Source organism: Aristolochia californica, unplaced genomic scaffold (assembly GCF_029961685.1).
Source record: "Aristolochia californica isolate CCGP_79_NKW_82.1479 unplaced genomic scaffold, dmAriCali1.0.hap1 SCAF_7, whole genome shotgun sequence".
Lineage (NCBI taxonomy): Eukaryota > Viridiplantae > Streptophyta > Magnoliopsida > Piperales > Aristolochiaceae > Aristolochia > Aristolochia californica.
This window is the reverse complement of record NW_027182268.1, coordinates 14368302-14379164: the sequence shown is the minus strand read 5'-3', so window position 1 is coordinate 14379164 and position 10863 is coordinate 14368302.

The window sequence follows — 10863 nt, the reverse complement described above, 5'->3', positions numbered from 1 at the left end:
ACATAATTAATCATAGATGATTGTAATGTGATTTATCACGCGTAACGGGCTATATTTTTGTATGAAGTGACTTATGGATTGCAATTCAACACTCAGTCAAAAATCTTCTGGAACCCATTTTTCCCGGCAATTGCAAAACCTGAGATATAAAAACGAAAAGGTGCTTACAACACTCTTTTGAATTATCCCTCTCTACATATGTGCATTGTGCATTTCCGTTTTAGATGTACACATTTTTCTTAAATCAAAACTTCGTGTTTTTCGCTCTCCCTTCATCCCATAAACAAAAAAGACAAATAGATCACAGCAAAATGAAAATTTCATAGTTGATGTACGGAAAAAGTTTAAAACAATAAAAAAATTAAATCAAGGAAATTTATTCACACACCACAAATGAACACGAAAGTTTTGTTATCCATGTTTTGGAAATTCCACTAGTCCAAAACTAATATCTTGGAATTTTACATGAAGGAGATTTTTTCTACACATGTTTGAAAAATGGATATGCATGCTTGAAACAAGTGAAAGATTCAAATGACCTATGGATCCAAAGCTCTCAAAGAGAATAAAAAACGCTCATTAAATTCTCAAGTGAACGTGCGGTGGGATATTTGCTTGAGTCAAACAAGCCATTATTTTGCCCATATTATAAAAGTTGAGCTAACAATCATAGATGATTGTAAAGTGATTTGTCATGTGTAATGGCTATATTTTTGTAACAAATGACTTATGGATATGAAGTCAACACTCAGTTAAAAATCGCCCGCCTCCCCCGTTTCCCAACGATTGCAAAACCTTAGATTTAAACTAAAAAAGTGCATACGATCCCTAAAACATACAGACACTCTTTCGAAATATCTCTCTCTACATTTGTGCATTGTGCATTTCATTTTTAGATGTACACTTTTTTTCTTAAATCAGAACTTTGAGTTTTCGCTCCCCATTCATTCCGTAAACAAAAAAGGCAAAAAAGATCACAAAAAAATAAAAATTTTATAGTTGATGTGTGGAAAATATTTAAAATAATAACTAATGTAAATAAAAAATATCTATACACACACCACAAATGAACACAAAAGTTTTGTTATCCAAGTTTGGGAAATTCCATTAGTCCAACCCCATTAAGCTTGGAATTTTACATGAAGGAGATTTTTTCGACACATGTTTTAAAAATGGATATTCATGCTTGAAACATGTTAAAGATTCAAATGACCTATGGATCCAAAGCTTTTAAAGAGAATAAAAAACGCTCATTAAATTCTCAAGTGAACGTGCGGTGGGATATTTACTCGAGTCTAACAAGTCATTATTTTGCCCATTTTCAAAAATTTGATCTAACAATCATAGATGATTGTAAAGTGATTTATCATGCGTAACGGGCTATATTTTTGTATGAAATGACTTATGGATTGCAATTCAACACTCAGTTAAAAATCCTCTGCCACCAATTTTTCCCAACGATTGCAAAACCTGAGATATAAAATACTAAAAAGTGCTTACAATCCCTGAAAGTTACAGAAACTCTTTGGAATTATCTCTCCCTACAATTGTGCATTTTGCTTTTCCATTTTAGATGTACACTTTTTTCTTAAATCAAAACTTTGACTTTTCGCTCTCCCATCATCATGAAAACAAACAAGGCAAAAACCTAACAACAAAATGAAACTTTTATAGTTGATGTATGGAAAAAATTTAAAACAATAACAAATATAAATAATGAAAATTTATTCACCTAACACAAATGAACACAAAAGTTTTGTTATCCAATTTTTGGAAATTCCACTAGTTTAACCCTAATAGCTTGGAATTTCGCAAGAAAGAGATTTCGTCCACACAAGTTTTAAAAATGGATATGCATGTCTAAAACATGTGAAAGATGCAAATGAGCTATGGATGCAAAGCCTTTAAAGAGAATAACAAACACTCTTTAAGTTCTCAAGTAAACTTGCAGTGGGATATTTACCCCAGTCAAACATGCCATTATTTTGCCCATTTGCAAAAAGCTGTCATAATTAATCATAGATGATTGTAATGTGATTTGTCATGCGTAACGGGTTATATTTTTCTATGAAATGACTTATGGATTGCAATTCAACACTCAGTTAAAAATCCTCCGCAACCCATTTTTCCCGACGATTGCAAAACCTGAGATATAAAAACGAAAAAGTGCTTACAATCCCTAAAAATTACAGACACTCTTCTGAATTATCTCTCTCTGCATATGTGCATTGTGCATTTCCGTTTTAGATGTACACATTTTTCTTAAATCAAAACTTCGAGTTTTTCGCTCTCCCTTCTTCCCGTAAGGAAAAACTTTAAAACAATAAAAAAAGTAAATGAAGAAAATTTATTCACACACCACAAATGAACACAAAAGTTTTGTTATCCATGTTTGGGAAATTCCGCTAGTCCAAAACTAATATCTTGGAATTTTACATGAAAGAGATATTTTCTACACATGTTTTAAAAATGGATATGCATGCCAGAAACATGTTAATGATAAATGACCTATGGATCCAAATCTTTTAAAGAGAATAACAAACGCTCATTAAATTCTCAAGTGAATGTGCGGTGGGATATTTGCTCGAGTAAAACAAGCTATTATTTTGCTCATATTATAAAAGTTGAGCTAACAATCATAGATGATTGTAAAGTGATTTGTCATGCGTAACGGGCTATTATTTTTTAAGAAATCACTTATGGATTTGAAGTCAACAGTCAGTTAAAAATCGCCTGCCTCCCCCATTTCCCAAAGATTGCAAAAACTTAGATACAAAAACGAAAGAGTGCATACGATCCCTATACAGACACTCTTTGGAAATATCTCTCTCTACATTTATGCATTGTGCATTTCCATTCTAGATGTACACTTTTTTTCTTAAATCATAACTTTGAGTTTTCGCTCCCCCTTCATCCCGTAAACAAAAAAGGCAACTAAAGATCACAACAAAATAAAAATTTTATAGTTGATGTGTGGAAAATATTTAAAATAATAAGTAATGTAAACAAAAAATATCTATACAGACACCACAAATGAACACAAAAGTTTTGTTATCCAAGTTTGGGAAATTCCATTCGTCCAACCCTATTAAGCTTGGAATTTTACATGAAGGAGATTTTTTTGACACATGTTTTAAAAATGGATATGCATGCTTGAAACATATTAAAGATTCAAATGACCTATGGATCCAAAGCTTTTAAAGAGAATAACAATCGCTCATTAAATTCTCAAGTGAACGTGCGGTGGGATATTTGCACGAGTCTAACAAGTCATTATTTTGCCCATTTTCAAAAATTTGATCTAACAATCATAGATGATTGTAAAGTGATTTATCATGTGTAACGGGCTATATTTTTGTATGAAATGACTTAAGGATTGCAATTCAACACTCAGTTAAAAATCCTCTGCCACCAATTTTTTCCGACGATTGCAAAACCTGAGATATAAAAACTAAAAAGAGCTTAAAATCCCTAAAAATTATAGACACTCTTTGGAATTATCTCTCCCTACAATTGTGCATTGTGTTTTTACATTTTAGATGTACACTTTTTTCTTAAATCAAACCTTTTACTTTTCGCTCTCCCTTCATCCCGAAAACAAACAGGGCAAAAAGCTTACAACAAAATAAAAATTTTATAGTTGATGTATGGAAAAAATTTAAAACAATAAAAATATAAATAAAGAAAATTTATTCACCCAACACAAATGAACACAAAAGTTTTGTTATCGAATTTTGGGAAATTCCACTAGTTTAACCCTAATAGCTTGGAATTTTGCAAGAAAGAGATTTCGTCCACGCATGTTTTAAAAATGGATATGCATGCCAGAAACATGTTAAAGATTTAAATGACCTATGGATCCAAAGCTTTTAAAGAGAATAACAAACGCTCATTAAATTCTCAAGTGAACGTGCGGTGGGATATTTGCCCGAGTCAAACAAGCCATTATTTTGCCCATATTCAGAAAGTTGAGCTAACAATCATAGATGATTGTAAATTGATTTGTCATGCATAATGGGCTATATTTTTTTAAGAAATGACTTATGGATTTGAAGTAAACACTAAGTTAAAAATCGCCCGCCTCCCCTGTTTCCCGACGATTGCAAAACCTTAGATATAAAAACGTAAGAGTGCATACGATCCCTAAAACATACAGACACTCTTTGGAAATATCTCTCTCTATATTTTTACATTGTGCATTTCCATTTTAGATGTACACTTTTTTCTTAAATCAAAACTTTGAGTTTTCGCTCCCCCTTTCATCCAGTAAACAAAAAAGGCAAAAAAGATCACAACAAAATAAAAATTTTACTATTGATGTGTGGAAAATATTTAAAAAAATAACGAATTTAAATAAAAAATATCTATTCACACACCACAAATGAACAGAAAAGTTTTGTTATCCATGTTTGGGAAATTCCATTAGTCCAACCCTATTAAGCTTGGAATTTTACATGAAGGAGATTTTTTCTACACATGTTTTAAAAATGGATATGCATGCTTGAAACATGTTAAAGATTCAAATGACCTATGGATCCAAAGCTTTTAAAGAGAATAAAAAACGCTCATTAAATTTTGAAGTGAACGTGCGGTGGGATATTTACCCAAGTCTAACAAGTCATTATTTTGCACATTTTCAAAAATTTGATCTAACAATCATAGACGATTTTAAAGTGATTTATCATGCGTAATGGGCTATATTTTTTTATGAAATGACTTATGGATTGCAATTCAACACTCAGTTAAAAATCCTCTGCCACCAATTTTTCCCGACGATTGCAAAACATGAGATATAAAAAACTAAAAAGAGCTTACAATCCCTAAAAATTACAGACACTCTTTGGAATTATCTCTCCCTACAATTTTGCATTGTGCTTTTCCATTTTAGATGTACACTTTTTTCATAAATCAAAAATTTGACTTTTCGCTCTACCTTCATCACGAAAACAAACAAGGCAAAAACCTTACAACAAAATGAAACTTTTATAGTTGATGTATGGAAAAAATTTTAAAAAATAACAAATATAAATAAAGAAAATTTATTCACCTAACACAAATGAACACAAAAGTTTTGTTATCCAATTTTTGGAAATACCACTAGTTTAACCCTAATAGCTTGGAATTTTGCAAGAAAGAGATTTCGTCCACACAAGTTTTAAAAATGGATATGCATGTCTAAAACATGTTAAAGATGAAAATGAGCTATGGATGCAAAGCTTTTAAAGAGAATAACAAACGCTCATTAAATTCTCAAGTGAACGTTCGGTGGGATATTTACCCGAGTCAAACATGCTATTATTTTGCCCATATTTCCAAGTTTGGGAAATTCCACTAGTCCAAAACTAATATCTTGGAATTTTACATGAAGGAGATTTTTTCTACACATGTTTTAAAAATGGATATGCATGCAAGAAACATGTTAAAGATTCAAATGACCTTTGGATATGAAGCTTTTAAATAGAATAACAAACGCTCATTAAATTCTCAAGTGAACGTTCGGTGGGATATTTGCCCGAGTCAAACAAGCTATTATTTTGCCCATATTCAAAAAGTTGAGCTAACAATCATAGATGATTATAAAATGATTTGTCATGCATAACGGGCTATATTTTTGTAAGAAATGAATTATGGATTTAAAGTCAACACTCAGTTAAAAATCGCCCGCCTCCCCCGTTTCCCGACGATGGCAAAACCTTAGATATAAAAACAAAAAAAGTGCATACGATCCCTTAAACATACAGACACTCTTTGGAAATATCTCTCTCTACATTTGTGCATTGTGCATTTCCATTTTAGATGTACACTTTTTTCTTAAATCAGAACTTTGAGTTTTCGCTCCCCCTTCATCCCGTAAACAAAAAAGGCAAAAAAGATCACAACAAAATAAAACTTTTATAGTTGATGTGTGGAAAATATTTAAAATTATAACTAATGTAAAAAAAAAAAATCTATACACACACCACAAATGAACACAAAAGTTTTGTTATCCAAGTTTGGGAAATTCCATTAGCTAAACCCTATTAAGCTTGGAATTTTACATGAAGGGGATTCTTTCTACACATGTTTTAAAAATGGATATGCATGCTTGAAACATGTTAAAGATTCAAAAGACCTACGGATCCTAAGCTTTTAAAGAGAATAACAAACGTTCATTAAATTCTCAAGTGAACGTGCAGTGGGATATTTACCCGAGTCTAACAAGTCATTATTTTGCCCATTTTCAAAAATTTGTTCTAACAATCATAGATGATTGTAAAGTGATTTATCGTGCGTAAAGGGCTATATTTTTGTATGAAATGACTTATGGATTGCAATTCAACACTCAGTTAAAAATCCTCTACCACCAATTTTTCCCGACGATTGCAAAACCTGAGATATAAAAACTAAAAAGAGCTTACAATCCCTAAAAATTACAGACAATCTTTGGAATTATCTCTCCCTATAATTGTGCATTGTGCTTTTCCATTTTAGATGTACACTTTTTTCTAAAATCAAAACTTTGACTTTTCACTCTCCCTTCATCCTGAAAACAATCAAGCCAAAAAGCTTACAACAAAATGAAAATTTTATAGTTGATGTATGGAAAAAATTTAAAACAATAACAAATATAAATAAAGAAAATTTATTCACCCAACACAAATGAACACAAAAGTTTTGTTATCCAATTTTTGGAAATTCCACTAGTTTAACCCTAATAGCTTGGAATTTTGCAAGAAAAAGATTTCGTCCACACATGTTCTAAAAATGGATATGCATGTTTGAAACAAGTTAAAGATGCAAATGAGCTATGGATACAAAGCTTTTAAAGAGAATAACAAACGCTCATTAAATTCTCAAGTGAACTTGCGGTGGGATATTTACCCGAGTCAAACATGCCATAATTTTGCTCATTTGCAAAAAGCTGACATAATTAGTAATAGATGATTGTAATGTGATTTATCATGCGTAATGGGCTATATTTTTGTATGAAATGACTTACGGATTGCAATTCCACACCCAGTTAAAAATCCTCCGCAACCCATTTTTCCCGACGATTGCAAAACCTGAGATATAAAAAACTAAAAAGAGCTTACAATCCCTGAAAATTACAGACACTCTTTCGAATTATCTCTCCCTACAATTGTGCATTGTACTTTTCCATTTTAGATGTACCCTTTTTTCTTAAATCAAAACTTTGACTTTTCGCTCTCCCTTCATCACGAAAACAAATAAGTCAAAAACCTTACAACAAAATGAAACTTTTATAGTTGATGTATGGAAAAAATTTTAAAAAATAGCAAATATAAATATAGAAAATTTATTCACCCAACACAAATGAACACAAAAGTTTTGTTATCCAATTTTTGGAAATTCAACTAGTTTAACCCTAATAGCTTGGAATTTTGCAAGAAAGAGATTTCGTCAACACAAGTTTTAAAAATGGATATGCATGTCTAAAACATGTTAAAGATGCAAATGAGCTATGGATGCAAAGCTTTTAAAGAGAATAACAAACGCTCATTAAATTCTCAAGTAAACTTGCGGTGGGATATTTACCCCAGTCAAACATGCCATTATTTTGCCCATTTGCAAAAAGCTGACATAATTAATCATAGATGATTGTAATGTGATTTATCATGCGTAACGGGTTATATTTTTCTATGAAATGACTTATGGATTGCAATTCAACACTCAGTTAAAAATCCTCCCTAACCCATTTTTCCCGACGATTGCAAAACCTGAGATATAAAAAACTAAAAAGAGCTTACAATCCCTGAAAATTATAGACACTCTTTGGAATTATCTCTCCCTACAATTGTGCATTGTACTTTTCCATTTTAGATGTACACTTTTTTCTTAAATCAAAACTTTGACTTTTCGCTCTCCCTTCATCACGAAAACAAACAAGGCAAAAACCTTACAACAAAATGAAACTTTTATAGTTGATGTATGGAAAAAATTTTAAAAAATAGCAAATATAAATATAGAACATTTATTCACGTAACACAAATGAACACAAAAGTTTTGTTTTCCAATTTTTGGAAATTCCACTTGTTTAACCCTAATAGCTTGGAATTTTGCAAGAAAGAGATTTCGTCCACACAAGTTTTAAAAATGGATATGCATGTCTAAAACATGTTAAAGATGCAAATGAGCTATGGATGCAAAGCTTTTAAAGAGAATAACAAATGCTCATTAAATTCTCAAGTAAACTTGCGGTGGGATATTTACCCCAGTCAAACATGCCATTATTTTGCCCATTTGCAAAAAGCTGACATAATTAATCATAGATGATTGTAATGTGATTTATCATGCGTAACGGGTTATATTTTTCTATGAAATGACTTATGGATTGCAATTCAACACTCAGTTAAAAATCCTCCGCAACCCATTTTTCCCGACGATTGCAAAACCTGAGATATAAAAACGAAAAGGTGCTTACAATCCCTAAAAATTACAGACACTCTTTGGAATTGTCTCTCTCTACATATGTGCATTGTGCATTTCCGTTTTAGATGGACACATTTTTCTTAAATAAAAACTTCGAGTTTTTCGCTCTCCCTTCTTCCCGTAAAAAAAAAAAGACAAATAGATCACAACAAAATGAAAATTTCATAGTTGAAGTAAGGAAAAAGTTTAAAACAATAAAAAAAGTAAATGAAGAAAATTTATTCACACACCTCAAATGAACACAAAAGTTTTGTTATCCAAGTTTGGGAAATTCCAATAGTCCAAAACTAATATCTTGGAATTTTACATGAAGGAGATTTTTTCTACACATGTATTGGAATATGGATGCCAGAAACATGTTAAAGATTCAAATGACCTATGGATATAAAGCTTTTAAAGAGAATAACAAACGCTCATTAAATTCTCAAGTGAACGTTCAGTGGGATATTTGCCCGAGTCGAACAAGCCATTATTTTGCCCATATTCAAAAAGTTGAGCTAACAATCATAGATGATTATAAAGTGATTTGTCATGCATAACGGGCAATATTTTTGTAAGAAATGAATTTTGGATTTGCAGTCAACACTCAGTTAAAAATCGCCCGCCTCCCTCGTTTCCCGATGATTGCAAAACCTTAGATATAATAACGAAAGAGTGCATACGATCCGTAAAACATAAAGACATCTTTGGAAATATCTCTCTCTACATTTGTGCATTGTGCATTTCCATTTTAGATGTACACTTTTTTCTTAAATCAGAACTTTGAGTTTTTGCTCCCCCTTCATCCCGTAAACAAAAAAGGAAAAAGGGATCACAACAAAATAAAATTTTGATAGTTGATGTGTGGAAAATATTTAAAATAATAACTACTGTAAAGAAAAAATATCTATTCACACACCACAAATGAACACAAAAGTTTTGTTATCCATGTATTTGAAATTCCATTTGTCCAACCCTATTAAACTTGGAATTTTACATGAAGGAGATTTTTTCTACACATGTTTTAAAAATGAATATGCGTGCTTGAAACATGTTAAAGATTCAAATGACCTATGGATCCAAAACTTTTAAAGAGAATAACAAACGGTCCTTAAATTCTCAAGTGAACGTGTGGTGGGATATTTACCCGAGTCTAACAAGTCATTATTTTGACCATTTTAAAAAATTTGATCTAACAATCATAGATGATTGTAAACTGATTTATCATGCGTAACGGGCTATATTTTGGTTTGAAATGACTTATGGATTGCAATTCAACACTCAGTTAAAAATCCTCTGCCACCAATTTTTACCAACGATTGCAAAACCTGAGATGTAAAAACTAAAAAGAGCTTACAATCCCTAAAAACTACAGACACTCTTTGGAATTATCTCTCCCTACAATTGTGCATTGTGCTTTTCCATTTTAGATGTACACTTTTTTCTTAAATCAAAACTTTGACTTTTCGCTCTCCCTTCATCCCGAAAACAAACAAGGCAAAAAGCTTACAACAAAATGAAAATTTTATAGTTGATGTATGGAAAAAATTTAGCACAATAATAAATATAAATAAAGAAAATTTATTCACCCAACACAAATGAACACAAAAGTTTGGTTATCCAATTTTGGGAAATTCCACTAGTTTAACCCTAATAGCTTGGAATTTTGCAAGAAAGAGATTTCGACCGCACATGTTTTAAAAATGGATATGCATGTTTGAAACATGTTAAAGATGCAAATGAGCTATGGATGCAAAGCTTTTAAAGAGAATAACAAACGCTCATTAAATTCTCAAGTGAACTTGCGGTGGGATATTTGCCCGAGTCAAACATGCCATTATTTTGCCCATTTGCAAAAAAGCTGACATAATTAATCATAGATGATTCTAATGTGATTTATGATGCGTAACGGGCTATATTTTTCTATAAAATGACGTATGGATTGCAATTCAACACTCTGTTAAAAATCCTCTGCAACCCATTTTTCCCGACGATTGCAAAACCTGAGATATAAAAACGAAAAGGTGCTTACAATCCCTAAAAATTATAGACACTCATTGGAATTATCTCTCTCTACATATGTGCATTCTGCATTTCCGTTTTAGATGTACACATTTTTCTTAAATCAAAACTTCGAGTTTTTCGCTCTCCCTTCATCCCGTAAACAAAAAAGGCAAAAAGATCGCAGCAAAATGAAAATTTCATATTTGATGTACGGAAAAAGTTCAAAACAATAAAAAAGTAAATGAAGAAAATTTATTCACACACCACAAATGAACACAAAACTTTTGTTATCCAAGTTTGGGAAATTCCACTAGTCCAAAACTAATATCTTGGAATTTTACATGGAGGGGATTTTTTCTACACATATTTTAAAAATGGATATGCATGCCAGAAACATGTTAAAGATTCAAATGACCTATGGATCCATAGATTTTAAAGAGAATAACAAAC